At 39.6% G+C, this 22297-nt stretch overlaps 1 protein-coding gene across 1 annotated transcript in view; it reads right to left on the reverse strand.

The window, feature by feature from the left end:
- LOC136863745 (endocuticle structural glycoprotein SgAbd-8) overlaps positions 1 to 22009 on the reverse strand; it is a 120884-nt gene extending 98875 nt beyond the window's left edge. The window contains exon 1 of the mRNA XM_068225779.1: positions 21852 to 22009. The gene's annotated coding sequence lies outside the window, so the exon portion shown is untranslated. The remainder of the gene's footprint in view (positions 1 to 21851) is intronic.
- Between the last annotated feature and the right edge of the window lie 288 nt (positions 22010 to 22297).

Below are 22297 nucleotides of genomic sequence, written 5' to 3' on the forward strand. Positions count from 1 at the left end.
AATTTATAAAGAGATTCGAAATGTTATTTTTGTCAAGGCTCGGCTATTTAAAGATGAATTTTCATTGGTTCAAGACAAGCCAACAAACGAAGTCAAGTGGTACAGAATCTGCCAAATTATCGGTCGTGGTAAAAAATAAAACGGAGATATGTGTCATTCAAGATATGAGATAAGCAAAATAACACACAAAATGCGGGATGCTGCATTGATTCCGGTGCAACACGCCATATGATTAGCAACCAACAATATTTCTCAAGTATATGTGATGTTAAGTTTGACATTTATCTTGCTGATGGCTCGTCGGTACAGCCAGCTGGAGTGGGAGAATGTCCACTGTATTGCGAACTACGAGAAGGAAAATTCCAAGAGATATGGCTGCAAAACGTTCTATATATTCCACAACTAGGTGATAATTTGATTTCTGTCAAACGGATAATAGAACAAAGTAATCGTATTACATTTTAAAAGAATTCACATTGAGTCTACAAAGGACAGCAGATCATTGCTGAGGGAAGAATCGATGTAACTGTAACTCCAAGGCAGGTAGCTAACACAGCAAGAGAAGAAGGATGTCTTCATCTATGACATCGTCGATTGGAGCACGGGGATCTGGCTGCGGTTGAAGCGATTTTAATGAACAATTGGTCATAAGGATTCGAGTATCTTCATGTTCGGACGAGGTAATATGCAATAACTGTATTAAAGGAAAATTAGCTCAATCAAAATGTTCAGATGCTATGCCAAGAGAAAGAGGACCGATAAGAATTATTCATTCCAATCTTTGTGAGCCTGTGCAAATAAGTCACTAACTGAATATGCGAAATGCATGCTATAAAATGACAGATTGGACAATCATTACTGGAGAGAAGCTGTATTAACTGCCGCATACTTACAAAGTCAGTGAACGAGTCGAAGTATCAATAAAACTCCAGTCGAGTTATTCACGGAGTGAAACCTGATCTGAATCATCTACGAGCTTTTGGATCTAAAATGTATTCTTTGATTTCCAAGCAGAAACTCAAGAAATGAGATGATAAGCAGCAGAACGTTTCCTTATTGGGTATGACGGCTGCATTCAAGGACATAGGATTTTGGACCCTAAGACAGCCGATGTTTAGTTCAGCACATCTGTGAAAATAGTTGAAGCTGACACCAATCACGCGAATCTTGTTAGCAGTATAACGTCAGAAAGTGAAACCAAAGTCTCGAAGACCAATTTATTGACGAAGAGAATTACTATTGAATTGCGTTCACCTAGTAACAATGCACAAGATTCTTGGGGGGGAAAAAGACGATTTGGAAGAGGAATTTGACAGCGCAGCGGGAACTGAAGAGGAATCCCGAAGAGGTGCGTCAAAACGAAGACGAGTACCACCAATAAGACTGGTCTATGAAGTCCAACCAGATTACGTGAGAGACCCAAGCACATGGGATGGACTGCTGTAAATGGCACCCCATGGGCGAATGTTTTGGTATGCTGCTGAAGAGGAAGTACGTATTCTAAAGAAACTTAAAGTATGGAAATTCGCAGATCTTCCATCCGGAAAGAAAGCGATTTCTTGCAAATGGGTGTTCAAAGCAAAATGAGACGGGGTTGGAAACGTCCACATGTACAAGGCCCGTTTGGTAGCTTGAGGTTGTTCATAAGAAACTGGAGAATATTTTGACGAAACATCTGCACCTGTTGTTAAACATGAGACTATCAGAGTTTTGTTCTTTATAGCAGCACAAAAATATTTCCATGTTCGACATTTGGATAACAAATCTGCATACTTGAAAGACGAATTAACAAAAGATAGATATATACCATACGAAGCAGCCGCAAGGTTTTGAAGAAACGAGTCAGGAAGAAATGGTATTAAAATTGCGAAGAAGTCTTTACGGATTAAAACAGTCTGCACGTGTGCGGAATAAAAAGGCTCAAGAAGTTTTATTGAAGCTAGATTTTCACCAAGGAAAGGATGACCATTGTCTGTATTCCCGAAGAGAAATGTGGAAATATAGTAAGCAGTTTGGCCTATGCCGACGACTTGGTCTTAATGGCAGAGTCTGCTGGAAGTCTGCAGAGAATTGAATGTCAGATTGGGAATAAAATACTGGAACAGGTAGATAATTTCAAGTATTTAGGATGTGTATTCTCCCACGATGGAATTATAGTAAGTGAGACTGAATCAAGGTGCAGCAAAGGTAATGCTGTAAGCACCCAGTTGCGATCAACAGTATTCTGTAAAAAGGAAGTCAGCACTCGAACAAAACTATCTTTACATCGGTCTTTGCTTTACGGAAGTGAAAGCTGGGTGGACTCAGGATATATTATAAGTAGACAGCGGGAGTTTAGGCTCTAAAAGCTGAAGTTTTAGGCGCCTAAAATAGGTTCCTTAACTGATATATTCAGACAATAAAATGAATAATAGGAAGATATACGTATATAACTGAGCAGATATCAAGAAAACATTACAATCCTGTCGAGTAATCGGGGAATTCAAGGAGCCACTGTCGAATGTCTGGAGGTCAAATGGACTGTATCGCGATTGACCTGTCTAAGCATACACTGTTGATCGCACCTGTGAGCTTACAGCATTACCTTTGCTGCACCTTGATTCAGTCTCACTTACTATACTTCCATCGTGGGAGAATACACATCCTAAATACTTGAAATTATCTACCTGTTCCAGTATGTTATTCCCAATCTGACATACAATTTGACTACTGGCAAAAATGAGTGCAATTGGACTAGACAAAAGAGTAACTGAATGGGTTGCTATATTTCTAGAAAATAGATCTCAGAGAATTAGAGTAGGTGAAGCTTTATCTGACCCTGTAATAATTAAGAGGGGAATTCCTCAAGGCAGTATTATCGGACCTTTATGTTTTCTTATATATATAAATGGTATGAGTAAAGGAGTGGAATCGGAGGTAAGGCTTTTTGCGGATGATGTTATTCTCTATATAGTGATAAATAAGTTACAAGATTGTAAGCAACTGCAACGTGACCTCGAAAATGTTGTGAGATGGACAGCAGGCAATGGTATGTTGCTAAACGGGGTTAAAAGTCAGGTTGTGAGTTTCACAAATAGGAAAAGTCCTCTCAGTTTTAATTACTGCGTTGATGTGGTGAAAGTTCCTTTTGGGGATCATTGTAAGTATCTAGGTGTTAATACAAGGAAAGATCTTCATTGGGGTAATCACATAAATGGGATTGTAAATAAAGGGTACAGATCTCTGCACATGGTTATGAGAGTATTTAGGGGTTGTAGTAAGGATGTAAAGGAGAGGGCATATAAGTCTCTGGTAAGGCCCCAACTAGAGTATGGTTCCAGTGTATGGGACCTTCACCAGGATTACCTGATTCATGAACTGGAAAAAATCCAAAGGAAAGCAGCTCGATTTGTTCTGGGTGATTTCCGACAAAAGAGCAGCGTTACAAAAATGTTGCAAAGTTTGGGTTGGGAAGAACTGAGAGAAAGAAGAAGAGCTGCTCGACTAAGTGGTATGTTCCGAGCTGTCAGCGGAGAGATGGCGTGGAATGACATTAGTAGACGAATAAGTTTGAATGGCGTTTATAAAAGTAGGAAAGATCACAATATGAAGATAAAGTTGAAATTCAAGAGGACAAACTGGGGCAAATATTCATTTATAGGAAGGGGAGTTAGGGATTGGTATAACTTAACAAGGAAGACGTTCAATAAATTTCCAATTTCTTTGAAATCATTTAGGAAAAGGCTAGGAAAGCAACAGATAGCGAATCTGCCACCTGGGCGACTGCCCTAAATGCAGATCAAGATTGATTGATTGATTGATTGATTGATTGATTGATTGATTGATTGATTGATTGATTGATTGTGTACCCTACAGGGCACATTAGTACTGCAGGATGATACCTACCTGCTCTTCTGTTCTTGCATACGGACACCAGCTCAGCTCCAGTCGGCAGAAACGGTCGATTACAGGGTTCTTGTGAACGAGAGTAGGGAGGTAAAAAAAAATTGTTCATATCTATGCCTACGAAATGAGGAACACAAACGCACCTACTGACATTTTGAGCAAAAGTTGTGTATTCTTAAATCAACATTTCTTTTCTTTTATATTACAATTGACTGCACTAATAGTGCTAAAATGGATGCCCAATAGGCTCATATCCTAAATAAGATAAACATCAAAAAAAATTATACATTATCTGGTTGATTTGTCGTGCGGAGAATCGATAAGTGAACGCAAGAAACAAGTGTGTCCTTACTCGGGACAGCCACGCTGTACCTGCACATAAAGTATATGATGCTAGGGTGAGAAATTGTCCTGCAGAAATAACGCCACTAAAAGATCCCCACATATATTTGGGAAGGTGCACACAACAAAGATAATAAGTTTGAACCTATAACTACAGGCATAACCTTTCTAATCTCGCATGAAACATACCTTCCTTTTATGGATATGAACCCAGGTCCATTCAAACAAACATTATATTTACAAATTTTACTGATTAAGCAAGTTTTCTTAGTGCCCAGTTTCTATATAACGCATCACCATTTACAACAAGTAAAGAAAGTAAGAGAAACGGAAAGGATGAATGAATGAAGCCACCGTCGCATGCTTGTCTCGCCTGCGAGAAAGAATTCCACCCTCCCCTTGTACTTTAAAAATGGCTGCGAGACTCCCTGCTGTGCAAGCAAGGGAAACGACCTCCAAGTCTTGGGCCGTGAAGCACCCCTCGCACAAACAAAATAAAAACATAACCTAGTTTTCAAACATGCGGAGCTTTGCTCTCCCTCGACCTTGTCTCAACACATGACGAATATCGCCACGATAAATGAGTGAGGAAATCAACATACGTGTCTGCACTATCCAGTGTCCGTGACAGACCGCCCTGTGTCTCGATTATACTATCTGGAGTATTATACATTGTTATACACATCCATTTCGCCGTCAGCCTAATGCGACGTGTCCAATTAACCCTCAAGTCTAGGGTTCAATCCCTTACTTGGCATAGTACCTAGGGTCGCAAATATACGTGACATAGCCTACGGCTTATTTTCATTACACTCACAGTCAATCCAACACAATATAAACATGGAGTAAACAATTAGATCCTGGCCGCATGCGTGCATTACATTATGCAGACAGATTCCCTTCCCAACATAAGGGTACTCTATCATGATTAACCTATAAATACAAGTAGATATCGTCTGATGCCGGGCACTAAGAAACATTGATTTAATCTCGTACATAAGATTCCCTACGCCTATGTGTACATTCACACATTCATAGACTACCTTAATCCTTGCTTTCATATAGACAATAAAATAAAAATGTGTATGCCTTAATCTAAATTATATAAAGGAAATACCTTCATAAATGGCCTAATGGGCCGTAATCCTACTCCTTACTATATTTACAAATTAATCACCGTATTTCTGCATAACAACCCCCCAACCCTACACATATATATTAATTATTGTTCACTTATCTATCATCTTGGAGACCTCTTTATCCCTCCGTCAGGGTTAAGCAGTGCCTGCTCAGCCCATCATGGTAGCGATGTGGTCCTGGGTCGATCCTCTGCGTCCAGTCTCCATGGGTTGCTCGTTCATGAAGCCGTCTTCTTGAGGGATGGCTCGTTCATGAGGCCTTCTTCTTGAGGTTGTGGTCGGCAGGTCACGTCTCACACGTCTCTCGAAACACAGCACGAGTCTTCACTGGAATGAAATGCCTACTTTATTAACAGGACAGCATTCCCGGTACTTTTATTTAATTTTCGATGCAAAGATCAGTACTGGCGATCTGCGACGTTGAAGTCATTGTTCCCCTTTAACTGCTTAACCGCACACGAATGTATATAGGCAATATCTACTATCTGAAATCAGCAACCTAATCGGTCGAACAAATTGTCATTATCTCATGCTCGACTGATTCATACCCATAGGTATAGCAGGAATAACACAGATGACTTTAGTTTATACTTGCACTTCTTCCGCACTTCACACTATATTTACGTGGTTACCCGTACCTCTTCATGATGACGTCTACACGTACGGCATTGTCTACAGTCGGTTAATTAGGCACTTGCGACCTCACTGTAAAGCGTCTAAATACACTCGTACGATTGAATAATTACTGGAAAGTTTACGGATCACCGATTCATTGAATGAACATTAGCGCAACTGCATTAAAGTAATCACCGTCTTTGTCATAAACAAAGGTTTCTGGCGCGAGTATCAGCAGAACGCGACATACACGGACAGCGGTCTTATCATGGACTGATCACCTCCTTCCACCTTTCTCTGCTCTTATAGAATCCAGGAACCCACGCGACTCGCTGGGAAGTCCCGGGAAACAACTTGAGATTGGCATGTGGCCTCGAAACATTTTCTCACGGCAGTCGGCCTCCCACGTAGTTATTTATTCAATTATATATTAATAGACTTTGAGGCATCTATGGCTTCGGAAAATTCTGGCACTGATTCCCATCCTATTACTTTCCTGTAAAACCTTCAAATATAGGAATTATGACTCAATTTCCATATCGTAGTGAGCCTGTCTGTTCCCGCTGAAAATCTCTGTTAAGGTGGCAGGTCTCTCCCCCAGACAACTCCCATCTCTCTTTCTTTCTTCCTCACATATTCTTTCTTCATCGCACATGACCACGCCTTGCCTCGGGAATCCCCTTCTCGATTCCCGCTCTCCGTATAGCATCACGCCCTCACAGTTAGCGTCCTGTTGCGCATTATTTTATCAGCGTTAAATATCCATTCTTATAACTAACAGAATGGTACATTTGATTGATTGATTGATTGATTGATTGATTGATTGATTGATTGATTGATTGATTGATTGATTGATTGATTGATTGATTGATTGATTGATTGATTGATTGATTGATTGATTGATTGATTGATTGATTGATTGATTGATTGATTGATTGATTGATTGAATTAATGATATTTTAGATGATTTTATTTTCGGCATTACATTTTCTTCAAGTAAACATGTCGAGCTCTAAGACCAACAGTACACACGTACCAGATGTGCAGCTGGTGTTCTAGTGAAAGATGAAATTCGAAAATTTGAGAAAGTTATATCTATATATATAAAATAAGAGTTTTGTCTGTACATTGCTCAGAATTTGAAAATAATGGTATTTCTGTATCGGTCTTGTCCATAGTAACAAGAAAATGCATTTTTTACTTTTCCGTAATTTCTGTCTGTCTGTCTGTCTGTCTGTCTGTCTGTCTGTCTGTCTGTCTGTCTGTCTGTCTGTCTGTCTGTCTGTCTGTCTGTCTGTCTGTCTGTCTGTCTGTCTGTCTGTCTGTCTGTCTGTCTGTCTGTCTGTCTGTCTGTCTGTCTGTCTGTCTGTCTGTCTGTCTGTCTGTACACGCATCACGAGAAAACGGTTGAAGAGAATTTAATGAAAATCGGTATGTAAAATCGGGGGATGAACCTCTACAATCTAGGCTATAAATCATTTTGCTCATGCTGAGTGCAATGGTAGTTTAGGGGAAGGCCTAAAATTGAATTCTCAACTATTTATATTATTAGTGGTCTAATGAAAATCGGTATGTGAAGTCGGGGGATGAGCCTCTACAATCTAGGCTATAAATAATTTTACTCACGCTGAGTGAAATGGTAGTGTAGGGGAAGGCCTAAAATTGAATTCTCAAATATTTATGTTATTAGTGGTCGTATTTTAAAGAAAATGGGTATAAAAGTTGGAGAATAAGTTGCTACAATCTAGGCTATCAATAATTGTATTCACGCTGAGCAAAATGGTAGTTTAGGGGAAGGCCTAAAATTTAATTCTCAAATATTGTTGTTATTAGTAGTCCTATCTTGATGAAAATCGGTATGCAAAGTCAGGAAATAAGCCGCTATAGTCTAGGCTGTAAATTATTTTATTCACGCTGAGTGAAATGGTAGTTTAGGGGAAGGCCTAAAATGCAATTCTCAAATATTTCTTATTAGAGGTGTAATCGATGAATGCTACATAACTAAGGTTATATAGTATTTAATTTCCTATTATTCATGTCTTATACATTGTTACCGTACTGGCTATGATCACAAAGATATTCATGAATTTGGAATTTTGTTACTAAGTCCATATCAGCGCCGAGTAACGAGAAAATGGGTAAACAGTATTTAATGAAAATCGGTATGTTAAGTGGGAGAATAAGAAACTACAGTTTATGGTATAAAATATTTTACAAATCACAGAGTCGAAAGAAAACTAAATGTGAAGGCCTACAATATAGTGTGCCCGTTCGCATCTCGTAGACCATTTACAAAATGGCGGCGTAGGAAGGTATGGCCCATGCGATCTATTAAGGCAATGAACTTCTCATTAATACGGTATATCGGAGACCATGCACGTCACGGAACGGACTGATTTGGAAGACACTGCAGGACAGTAGAGGCTCAGTTGGATTGTTTTATAAAAAATATAGCAGCGGACTAATTGTTAAAAAGTATACTCTAAAAATTTCAACGGCAGAAGAAAGACGCAAGTACAAGCTAAGCTTTACATCTGAAGATTATCCTAAACTTTTGAAGAAGATATTGACTATTTTACGATCGACGATCAAATCTGACAAAATAATTCACCGGCGTACATTATAAAAGAGACGAGATATTATAAAAATAAGTAAATCGCGGTGAGATACATCTGACTTGGATCCGGTGAGCAACCACTCTGCGATTGGCGAAGAAGGACTCACTATATCGGAGGACCGATAATTTCGTATGGGAAGAAAGTTACCCCTCTTTTTATAAACTTTATATATATATATATATATATATATATATATATATATATATATACGGAGAACTTATCCCAACTGAAGAAAATTTCGTCGTTAAGAATGAGCAGTAGAACAATGGAATATATCATGACTGATTGCTCCGCAAAAGGAATTTTCTACGCTGTCTGCAGATTTGGAATGATGACTGCTTGCTAAATCTACATGATGGACTGAACTGGGGATAGGCACCGGCCAGCCAGAAGACCAGCCGATGAGGATAGGCACCGGCCAGCCAGAAGACCAGCCGATGAGGATTGGACCGGCCAGCCATATGACCAGCCGATGACCGGGAAGACGTTGTCCAACCGGAGATCCAGATCCTAACAGAGGGTCTAACCACAACCAAGGAATGGAGCGACAACCAGACCAAACATAACATCTAACGAGCTAAGTCTTTACATTTTTTTAGTAGAGTAGTTTCTTGGAATCTACACCCTCACTCTAACTTCGGTATGTGCTGATTAATTGGTGATATTTATGAATTCATTAAGAACTGTGTGAATCATAAAGTGAAGTGTGAGATATTTAAGGCTATAAGATAAGATGGCAGTGTAGAATTAGAATTCTATTATATCATATACATGCTACCGCACTTGCATACTGTACCAGGAAAGCCTAGGTCCTTGTCCATAGTTATCAAAAGAAATGTTGTTCCAGCATATAAGATCCGTCCGACGTACGAACATCTAAGTAAAAGAATGTTCCAGTATGTACCCGACTCCACGAGTGCGCTAGGTGGAGTCAAGTGACGTCACCTGTCGTTCAAAGCTCACCTCCCCTAGAGATATTTCTCGAAAATATCTTTCTTTTCACAAGTTTTCAACGCCTGTACCAATTTTAATGGAACAAACGCTAAATTGTAGCTGACGTCATGAAAACTAACCTCTATAAATTCCAAATTAATCCATCCTATGGTTGCTGAGTTACAATGATTTAAAATCTAACAGAAATTACGCACTCACGGTCACATGACCGAGAGAAACTACCCCTCCCAGCGCCAGCTATATATGCCACTGGGTCAAGGCTAACAAGTAGTTGTGTGTTGAGTTGAGTTCAGTTCATTGCAAGCAGTCCAGTCTAGCAGTGCAGTATGTGTATGAGTAAGAGAGAGGGGAGACTGGCCCTCACATAGTATGTTCGTGCAGTCTCGAAGACAGTACTTTTCGTCGTGTTTCGCGGAGACGAAATTACGGGCTAGTAAATCGCCATCGTACTTGAGAAAAGAAAAGACGTCGCACCATAAGTAGTCTATTGTGCCGCGACTATGATATAACTCACAGACATTTCAAAGTATAACATGTACGAAATCAGTGAAGTTTGAAGTTATATATTGGACATTCGCAACATGACGTGTGGACTTAATTAATTGCACACAATATTAAATTACCAACAAAAACGGTCGTGTACAGTAACTTTAACTACTCTAGAACTTATTTTCTAACATAGCACATCCTTGGACTATGTCTTTTTATTTATGTGCCATATTAGGACATGACGTGTTACAGTGATAAACTTAGTGAAAGTTAAGAACTTTTTCTAAAATAAGATAGTCCTATCAACATTAGAGAATCAGTGTTATCTGTCAGGACAACGATTTAAAGACTGTGGTTAGAGACGGTCATGAGAAATATTACGTGTTTGCACTGTGTTGGACGTTCTCAGTGACAGTTTAAAATAGTTTTGTTTTTTGCAACAAGGACTGTGATCACTCACTGGACGTCCTAAAATTAACATAGTATCTGTAAATACTACTTGCATATTCCGTGTGTTAAGATCATTTCCACGAGCAGCAGAAATCTTCAGAAAATTCTACAAGATCCAACTACCTTCAACATCATTTCATCTATGACGTCAACGTGGTTTCTTCGTGGAACTTCAAGTTTGAGTCATCATCCGCACCCGCGGAATGTTCCAGATTCTCATCAGTATTCGTAAGCCAAGTTTTTTAATAAGTGAGTAGTCACAAACTGACTTTCTTTTTTTTCCCTTTCTTACCAATCGTGAACAGTGGTTTACCCAGTGCTGCGTGTGACGATACTTCGTAGTTTTCCACCATTACTCAAAATTCATCTTTTAATGATAAATCTATTTTCAAAATCTACTTCACATAAGAAAGACTCTAGGAGTTTCAAGTGTTCTATGTTTCAAGGCTCACAAACTGAGAAACTCTCAACAGAAGTTCAAATTCTTATTTTCAATTATAAGTATGTTTATGTCATGTCATAATACTTAGAAAGACTTTAGGTGAAAAACTGACTCTTTATGTTTTCGCAAAAGACTATTGGATCTGTGAGATTTATTTATTTTCATAAATTGCATTCAAGAAGATTTACGTTAACCCTTTTGATTTCAACAAATTATTTGCATTCTATATCGACATTGCAGGGTGGTGAATTGATTAACATTATTAATAAATTGTTTGAAAAAGGGTATAACCATCTATTATTCGCCCTGCGAGTCTATCCTGCTCTGTACCGGCTCCAAAAAACCAACTTCCACTACCTGAGATCCTTCTCATGCCTTACGCCCCGAACTTTTACTGGTACAATACATACAGTAGAAACTAGCATGAGTAAATGAAAGAAGTGTTACTTGTGAAGATCTAATAGCAATGAGTCTATACAACTAGTGAAACTTCGATTAATCTCGTATTACTTGTACTATGATTACGTCACGAATTTACCTGCGCGACACAGAGGAATATAGTTAAGTTACGTATTCCTTTCTTTATAGAAAGAGGGCATTGAACTCCAACTGCTGTTAAAAGATAAGAGGTTATTAAAATGCGTTTATAATAAGGCAATTCTAAAATGTTTGGCGTATAGCTTTAAGAGTAATCGGCGATATGCGTACGGCAATAAGTATGGCAATGGAATGAAAATGTATATTGGAATGGTGTTAAAATATGGTTATTTCTCGGAGTATATTAAGGAATATTTGAAACGAAGATGTTTGTTTATGTTCTGCGGTATGAGAAAGAATTGCTATTCGCCGAGGAAACGTTGTGTTAGATTAACATGAGGTGAGTTTCTGTGTCATATGGAAAGAGTATGTCAAAAGAGTGAACATCGCGCAGATGACCCATTTTAAGGTAAGATTGACATGTATTATGGTAGAATTGTGAATCGTGACAGTTTTTATCTGACATTGGTAAATGGTATGTAGCGAATACAAGAGAGTTCTTTAACATACGGTTTAACTAGGCTCATGACTAAGTACATATGTGATATTCTTTGGTGCGGTGACATTTCAATATAATACGTATTAATTTCATTCTGTACTGACCATAGGAGTTGTGTAGCTCGTACACATGAGATATATTGAGTAATAGGAGATAGCTAAAGCACATTGAGCCGTTGGTGGAGGAGTGTGTGGATCGGAAACTACCTAAACAGTTAGATAGATGTTCATTTCTTTTCACGCAGATATGATTTGAGTTGAAGTGTTTAAAATATAAAGAATAGAAAAATGGTTAGTTAGGAGCCATATGTCGTAGGCTCTAGGGAGGTATGTCTTAGCCCGTGAGTTGTTATTTATGCGTATTCAAGATGAAGGACAAAATAATTAGAGTTCAGATTTATGAATGGAAAATTTGGAGAGCAGTTTTATGATTTCATACTCACGCAAGAGTGTGTTTAGGAGATACATACGCAAAGATATGATCAGATTTACATTCGCAATCTGACTTTATCCCGCTTAATTTTTATTACGTTTCAATTTAGCAAACCATCCATTTTTATCACAGTGAAATGACTTAAATGTGGTGAGAATAATTAATATAATTATAGTGACAGTATTCACATCGAGTATTTATATGGAGACCGTGATTGCTCAGTGATCTCTTAAATATAATTAGAGTAAATCAAATACACTTCGGAACATGGCTACGAATATAGAAGTAAATAACCAATATGAACTTGAACACTGAATGAGAATGAGTGTAAATAATTTAAAATCTTAATTATTTTACTTTTATTTGAGCCAGCGCTGACTCTAATCCCTTATACATAAATGATATTAAGATAATACTACCCAGAATTCACATTAACTTTACATTGAGCATGATTTATTCCAATAAATTTTCTTATATTTCTTTTAGAAAGTGTCTATGTTATGAATTCCTTTTGGGTAACAGCTAGTTTGCAAGTTAGCTAATAAGTTTAGTTGATATAAGTAACTGATGAATTTGACAAAAGAGAGAGATTCTTTTTGAGGTTTTCGGCCGCAGGTCCTTACTTGAGTGAATAGGTTCCCCCATGATGCGTGTCTCAGCAGACCGAGTCTCTTCCGAAACCACGTTAAAACAAACACATATAAAATCTCAGATTTTATGAGCGATAGATAGAATACCCTGAGAAGAAACCGAGTTACCGGGAGAACATTGTGCTGACTGCTCGACATTCGGGTGCAATAGAAAGCTCATAACATTGATCAACAATAACATTACATTGACCATTGTTTGTCGTGATGTGCTTTGTATCTTCTGTTGCCCCTCATCTCCGGTAGATAGGATTACTGCTGCGTACAGAGTATTTTTTATTTGATTTACGTTGCACCGACATAGATAGGTTTTATGGCGACGATGGGATAGGAAAGGGATAGGAGTGCCTTAGACCTTAATTAAGGTACAGGCCCAGCATTTGACTGGTGTGAAAGTGGGGAAACCACGGAATACCATCTTCAACGCTGCCGACAATGGGGTTCGAATCCACTATCTCTCGGATGCAAGCTCACAGCTGCGCACCGATAACCACACGGTCAACTCGCCCAGTCGTACAGAGTGTAACAGCCTGTCTGAATATTGATAGGAAGTAGCTGGGGAGTTAGATAACTTTCTTCTTTAGCATGCCATTCCCCTGGTTTATAAATTTTCTGATACTACTGGTACGTAACACACTGGATCATTATAGCATTCGGGCTATTCAATCCCTACTCTGAGGCACTGATTGAAATGAACAGTGTGCATATTTAGCGGAATAATGGCAGATGAGTGTTCATGGCAATCTGCGGCCTGGTCATCCCAGCTCTGGAACTTTGGACTATTAGACTGGCACCGCAATCTAACCGCAGCACTGTTCGTTAAAAGTTATAAAACTTGCGACTTTCCATTTGATCGAGTATTTTACATGATAGCATTGCTTTTAATCGCTACATTCATACTTACGTTTTTGTAATGACCTATGTTGATTTCAGGTTAGGAAAACCACAAAGTCAGTCTTTCTGAGAATCCCGTAGCGAAGCACGGGTACATCAGCTAGTTTATAAAGATAAAGATATTGGGACGTTCGCATGGGGTTGGAACACTTGCACGGAGTGACACTTGCACGGAGTGACACTTGCACGGAGCCTTTCACTCTACTTGATGAGTCAGAAGTAGGATGGTGACACTTGCACGGACCTTTCACTCTACCTGATGAGTTAGAAGTAGGATGGTCATATTAAAATAAATTTTGGATACCTAATCTAATTCGATAGGTATTTTGACGAAGATGCACATAAATACTGGCCTGTCCTGAAAATCCAATACCACACGCGTAAATGCTTCAACATGTAAGAAAATGACTCAAAAAGTATAAAATAGTCTTCGGCTCGCCAGGTGCAGGTCCTTTTGTTTTGACTCCCGTAGGCGACCTGCGGGTCGTACACCCAGCTCCCGTGCCAGCGGAACGAACCCAGAACCCATTATGGTTAAACTTCCCGACCATGTCGGGAATCGAACCCCGGACCCCTGTGACCAGAGGCCATCACGCTAACCATTTAGCCATGGAACCGGACAATAAATTCCATAAAATGACCGCATAATGACTTACAACTTTATAAAATGATCTAATAATACAAAATGGCAAAAAATGACAAAAAAGACGTAATAAATTACCATTTTTTACTATTTGTTTAGTGTCGCACTAACACATCGAAGGTTTTCGGCGACGGAAGGGTGGGAGATTGGGAAGGTAGCGGCCGTGGCCTTCATTAAGGTAGAATCCCAGCATTTGCCTGGTGTGAAAATGGGAAACCACGGAAAACCATATTCAGGGCTGCCGACAGTGGGGTTCGAACCCACTATCTCCCGAATGCAAGCTCACAGCTGCACGACCCTAACCGCACGGCCACTTGCTCGGTAATTAGCATTTCTACAATGTGGGAGCTATGATAAGGATTTTATACAAGTTAGCAATGTCTATTTAGAACCAATTAAAAGATTACATGTCATAAAAAATCCTAGCTTTGGTAATCACGGTAGTGAATTTAGATGCAATTTATAAGTAACTGTTAATTTTATAAATGCCGGCCCCATGGGGTCTTACCCGATTCCCGGCCAGGTCAGGAATTTAACCTGAATCTGCGGGCTGGTTCGAGGTGATTAGATTAGAACTGAGGAGCTATCTGATGGCGAGATAGCGGCGCTGGTGTAGAGAGCCAAGAATAACTACGGTGAGGATTCGTCGTGCTGACCACACGTCACCTCGTAATCTGCAGGGCTTTGGGCTGAGCAGCGGTCACTTGGTAGACCAAGGCCCTTCAAGGACTGTTGTGCCATGGAATTTGTTTTTCTGGTTAATTTTATACATTGTAAGAGACATTTAGCCGACTTGGCGCCGTTTCCAGGGAACACCACGGGGAGGTAGTCTCTTTGCGTTCCTCATAGATATATTTTTTTCACTTTATGCAAGTTTGTCAAGTTTTTATTTTTTAAGTGCTGATTCAAGATATTTGCATGGTTATGCAGTGATATTCCACTGTCACGTTTTCTCTTTATTAATTAAGATTCAGAATATTTATATATTTACAATATCTACAAATCCTGTAATATTCCAGGGTAGTTTCACTGCAGTTTATGAGCGTAAGCAACACAAACTAGGAATGATCTTAGTTTGCCATCAACTTCAAGTATTTTTAAGACATTTGAAATACACTCATCGATCTTCACTGCTGATTTTTTTCTTCTTCCCATCGATATTCAAAACTATCCTGTCAAATTGGTGACCGTAGTACTCTGCGTCATCTCGAAGAGTCTTGATCAGCGAAGATACATTCTGGTGCGCTCTCTAAATTAAAGTGTTTATCCTTTGGTTCCAGCCTTCAGAAACGTTATTGGTCCGATGCCGCCTTCCACAACAGTTCCACAAATTACTTGGCATGTGCTCGTTATCCAGCCATTGATCGACGACATAGTCGTAAAACACCTGCAGATTCTGATTTTCAGGCGAGCTCTCCTGAATACAAAGCCAACCATCATCAATTATTTCTAGGGAAATGTGCGCCAGTGCTGAACACATTCGAATATGAAGTCTAATTTCTTCATTTTCCCTGTACGCTGTAACAAGGCCACAATCTAGTACTTTCCTCCATAGACATTGATTAAAATGATAGTTGCAACCAAAAATCTCAGCTTGAGGAAACAGAGTTTTACAGGGTGTCACAGGGTTCCATCCTGGTACGTTGTTTTTAACAGCTTCGAAGAAACGAGCATAACGTTTCCCGTTTCTTGTTTGGTAACAGCGCGTAGACAGCTGGTATCGTGTTGGTTTCTTTCCAAGAACTTCCAAGATCGGCGTGGATGTTAAATAACTGCCTAAACTGCTGGCTTGAACTTTTGAAGGTCCCGTCGACAAAGAAGCAGATTTTCCTTTCTCGCTGGCAAGCACTGATATCTTGTCTTTAAGCCCCCTGTTGTCGTCATCAAGTAGGAATTTTCCACCGTCGTTCATTGTTATGTGTCTTTACTGTATTATTGCACCTCCAGAATCGATCGGGTCTTTTGTAGGTCCCATTCTTTTCCGTCGGATGCGATGTAATGATTGTTTGGCACTTCAATGTGATGGCAGCGATGTCACAAGGTAATAGCCTCTATTGAACTGCTGGCCTACTTCTCCGGCGTAAACTGTTGAAATCATACTGTCTGTTTCCCTTGCACGGTTTTTTTTTTTTTTTTTTTTTTTTTTTACTACACTTTTTTCCACTTCATTCGCCGCTTCGTCCAGAATGCAAACATGACTTGTCTCGCCTAAAACTGTATTATCTTTCGTTGTTATTCTTCCTTTATATTTACTTTTCTTGAAATATACGCACCGCCAATATGTCATTTGAACTTTATTGGTATAGTCCGCAATATACTGATGTCCGTCGTAAATCAATAAAGGCGGTCTCAGTGAACTCCATCGCTGCAGAGCAATTATCACCAGTTCAACACGGAACACTAGTTGTCACACAGGTATCAACTGTAGCAATGAATTCCACCTACCGGGTGAGGCTTCCCCTCCCCTGTTTTTGGATTTCCAAACCTCCTTGGGCTTCCGTGCAAGTGTCACTGTTTGAAATAGCCATGCTTAGTGATTTCCGGGTATGTTTGGCTTTCCGTGCAAGTGTCAACACATTCCATCTCCGTGCAAGTGTCACTCCGTACAAGTGTCACAACTTCCGTTCGCATTGTGTCACTAATTGCTGGGCTTCCCAAATCTGGAAGGAGGAAGGGGTTGCTAACTCTCCTTGCAGTGTTTTACACATGCTCGTAAGAATCATAGTTAACCTTTAAGTTACATGCTCTTTAAAAATAATGGCACAGTATAACGTTGTTATGAATAGTGTAAAATATCAAAATTAAAACGGAAATTCAAATCTAACAAAGAAAAACTAGTCAAACTGCAAAATTGGCACTAAAAATAGACTTAGAATGGAAAATAGGCGCTAACGTCAAAACAGGCACTTTTAGGCATTATAAAGCTGCTTTATATATACCTAAACGTTCATGAAACATGTAAATTTAAAAGGTGACGCATGTATATTTTAAGGAAAAAAATAGGCATTTGCCTAAAATCAGCTGTCTACTTATAAGTTAGAAGTAACAGATATGAAAGAGAAAATGATTGCTAGTACAAACAGGTGGGAATAATGGCAGGAGGGTACTCAGAATGAGGAAGTAAAGGATAAGTTAGGAATTAATTCGATGGATGAAGCTGTACGCATAAACCGGCTTCGGCAGTGGGGTCATATGGGGCGAATGGAAGAGGACAGGTTATCTAGGATAATAATGGACTCTGTTATGGGTGAGTAAGAGAAGTAGATGGAGACCAAGACGACGACGGTTAGACTCAGTTTCTAACGTTTCAAGAGATATAGATCTAAACGAGGCCACATAATTAGTTACAAATATAGAACTGTGGCGATGGTTAGTAAATTCACAGAGGCTTGCAGACTGAACGCTGAAAGGCATACCAGTCTATAATGAATATGTATTATATATGTATTTATTTATTTATTTATTTATTTATTTATTTATTTAAGCCCATCTGGTGGCCATGATCGTTAAGGAGTTGAAGTCTAAACGGTCTGACTCCGAGGTTATCCGGTTCGAGTCCCGTTGGTCGAAAAAAATGTCACCATCAGAACGTTGGCCGGAAGGGTACGGGAGGTGGTAATATACAATTTATAATCACTAGACTGCGTGCCAAAAGCCTGGATTAAAATCCAAACCTCTCCGCAGTGCTCATATGGGGTGAGGGCATATGACGCTGTTGATGGTGATTCGTCCGTCGGATGGGGACGTTAAGTCTTGAGCAGACCCCTTGGTGCTATTCGACAGGAGTAGGCTACGTGCCGGCATCGGGTTTCATCCTCTCCCTTCCTAGTAACATATATCACGTCATTAATTTCATCTCATTAACTCCTCCGATGAGGTTGACGTCAGGAAGAGCATCCGGTCATAAAAAACCCGCCAAGACAGATTCATCTCACCTCACCTCACACCCTACCCAATAGAGAAACGGGACAAGGGGTGGACAAACAAACAAACAAACAAACAAACAAACTTTTATTTATTTATTTATTTATTTATTTATTTATTTATTTATTTATTTATTTATTTATTTATTTATTTATTTGATTATAGAAAACCACGTATATAGTATCACGAAAAGTGAATTAACTAACCATTAAGCGTCTCGAAGTTAATTAATTGTGCGAGGTTCAGGAAAGGACAAAACCAAGGGAGGTAAGACAAGAAAGGTAACAAAAAGATTCCTTTTGAGCCCTGTAGACGCCACGCTCTCAGATAATATTTTATCTTGGAGCATATTTTATGATTGTCTTATAAGTTCACATTGTTATATAATAATAATAATAATAATAATAATAATAATAATAATAATAATAATAATAGTGTTATTTAACGATTTACTAACTACTTAACGGTTTTCAGAGAACCGAGATGCGGTAATTTTGTCCCATAGGAGTTCCTTTAAGTAGTGGTAAATCTACCGACAAAAGGGTGGTATATTTAAGCACATACATACACCACCTCACTGAACCGCGATCGAACCCGCCACCTTACGCACAGAAGGCCAAGCCGGCCACTCAGTCTAATGCGTTTTATCAGAGTAATGAGAAGACCTTGGTATAACTACCTTAGCTGTTGATAACGAACTATATTCCGTAAACCAATCTCAAGTGGGTTTTTTTAGACTGGGATCTCCGTACTCCAGGCGACAATTGTGACAGTAAACACGTCAGACGTGCCTACTCTCACTAGCTCAAGCCAGCGGCAAGACATACCATGATGACTATAAAAGTGACACTTTCTTTTTTCAAGGATTGAATATTGTATGAAGGATATGCAGTTCACGTGATCACCATGTGCTTCTCTATATTCATTGATGGGTGACTCCCATGATCAATATTCTAATAACGTTCGTTTACATCCTTAAGAGCTTGGCGAAGGAATCTTTTAATGGTCATGGGGATGTGAAGTTAAGAAATGGGATGAAAAAAAGTGTTAGATTTATATTTTATCGGCATCGGTTCATATCGCTCCCAGACAACGCAATTCTTAGCGGCTGAACGGCTGCAGGGTGACTTCGATAGTGTTGTGAGATGGACGGTGGGCAATGGTATGATGATAAACGGGATTAAAAGTCACGTTGTAAGTTTCACAAATAGGAAAAGTCCTCTCAGTTTTAATTACTCCGGTGATGGGGTGAAAGTTCCTAATAAATATGATTGTTAATAAAGGATACAGATCTCTGCACATGGTTATGAGGGTATTTAGGGGTTGTAGTAAGGATGTAAAGGAGAGGGCATATAAGTCTCTGGTAAGACCCCAACTAGAGTATGGTTCCAGTGTATGGGACCCTCACCAGGATTACTTGATTCAAGAACTGGAAAAAAATCCAAAGAAAAGCAGCTCGATTTGTTCTGGGTGATTTCCGACAAAAGAGCAGCGTTACAAAAATGTTGCAAAGTTTGGCCTGGGAAGAATTGGGGGAAAGAAGACAAGCTGCTCGATTAAGTGGTATGTTCCGAGCTGTCAGTGGAGGGATGGCGTGGGAGGACATCAGTAGACGAATAAGTCTGAGTGGTGTCTTTAAAAGTAGGAAAGATCACAATATGAAGATAAAGTTGGAATTCAAGAGGACAAATTGGGGCAAATATTCATTTATAGGAAGGGGAGTTAGGGATTAGAATGAATTACCAAGGGAAATGTTCAATAATTTTCCAATTTCTTTGCGATCATTTAAGAAAAGGCTAGGGAAACAACAGATAAGGAATCTGCCACCTGGGCGACTGCCCTAAATGCAGATCAGCAGTGATTGATTGATTAGTAAAGTCCTGACACTCAACGCATTCCCATGCGGTATCTTCTGATCTCGAAACTTCGCCCACCCTGGTAATAATGAGGGTTGTCAGTCTGCCCGCCCTAGCAATGAGGGTTGACAGTCGGTTTCTTTCCTCTGAACACAAGGGGCGCGTGTCTGTTAAAAGGCAAGTGAGCGTTGTCAAAAGCAAGGTTGTCATATTTTGCGTCGATTATTTAAACATGCTAACATTTAATTTATCCTAGTCTAAATAGCCTATACTGTAAATATAAAAACTTGATCATGAACCACAGCACAAACCGATATCGCAGAATAATTTGTTTCGTGCTTAACCCGTGCGATGGTCGCAGATGTTGAAAGAAAGAAAAAAACAGGAAGAAGGAATTGGCAAATAAACTCGACAAAGACTAAACGTAAATTGATACCAAAGTAGGCCTATTAAAATATTAATTTTATGCTGCTAATATCAGTGGCTCGCTTTCAGTAAAGAAAGGAAAAGTACAATTTTTTACAATTTGTTTTATGTCGCACCGACACAGATAGGTGTTATGACGACGATGGGCTAGGAAAGGCCTAGGAGTGGGAAGGAAGTGCACGTGACCTTAATTAAGGTACTTCCCCAGCATTTGCCTGGTGTGAAAATGGGAAACCACGGAGAACCATCTTCAGAGCTGGGGCTTGAACCCATTATCTCCCCGATGCAACCTCACAACTGCGCGCCCGTAACCGCACGGCCAACTCGCCCGGCAAAGGAAAAGTAAAATCACTGACTAGGGACTTGGATAATAATAATAATAATAATAATAATAATAATAATAATAATAATAATTGTCCGCCTCTGTGGTGTAGTGATTAGTATGATTAGCTGCCACCCCCGGAGGCCCGGGTTCGATTCCCGTCTCTGCCACGAAATTTGAAAAGTGGTACAAGGGCTGGAACGCGGTCCACTCAGCCTCGGAAGGTCAACTGAGTAGAGGTGGGTTCGATTCCCACCTCAGCCATCCTGGAAGTGGTTTTCCGTGTTTTCCCTCTTCTCCTCCAGGCAAATGCCGGGATGGTACCTAACTTCAGGCCACGGCCGCTTCCTTCCCTCTTCCTTGTCTATCCCTTCCAGTCTTCCCATCCCCCACCAAGGCCCCTATTCAGCATAGCAGGTGAGACCGCCTAGGCGAGGTACTGGTCGTTCTCCCCAGTTGTATCCCCCGACCCAATGTCTCACGCTCTAGGACACTGCCCGAGGTGGTAGAGGTAGGTGGTATCCCTCGCTGAGTCAGAGGGAAAAACCAACCCTGGAGGGTAACCAGATTAAGAAAGAAAGATAATACTACTACTACTACTACTAATAATAATAATAATAATAATAATAATAATAATAATAATAATAATAATAATAAAAATATCGGAATATGTAGTTCGGACAAAAAATAACCAGCAAACTTAGCTACTTTTAAAACAAATGCAGTATTTACCTTACCTCTATTCGTCGTCCTCGTCATTGTCTGCTAGGTGAATTACAAATCTATCGTGTTTGCTATCCGTGTCGTGTTTCATGTACTTCTCTTCTGTCTTAATGGTGCTTCGAACACAAGCAGACCACCTCTCAGAACCGATCGTTCCAGCTCCTTCACGCAGAAGTTGACACACACTAGCACTCATGGTTAGCGTAACATTATTTTTCCTAACATACGCCTTCAGCTGAGACCAGATCAGATATCGAGAACGAAGAATTATCTACAATCTGTATAAAAATCAGTCTCCAGTGATAAGAATCGAGGGCTTTGAAAAAGAAGTAGCAATCCAGAAAGGAGTGAGGCAAGGCTGCAGTTTGTCCCCTCTCCTTTTCAATGTTTACGTAGAACAGGCAGTAAAGGAAATCAAAGAGAAATTTGGAAAGGGAATCACAGTCCAAGGAGAGGAAAT

Source organism: Anabrus simplex, chromosome 1, assembly GCF_040414725.1.
Source record: "Anabrus simplex isolate iqAnaSimp1 chromosome 1, ASM4041472v1, whole genome shotgun sequence".
NCBI lineage: Eukaryota > Metazoa > Arthropoda > Insecta > Orthoptera > Tettigoniidae > Anabrus > Anabrus simplex.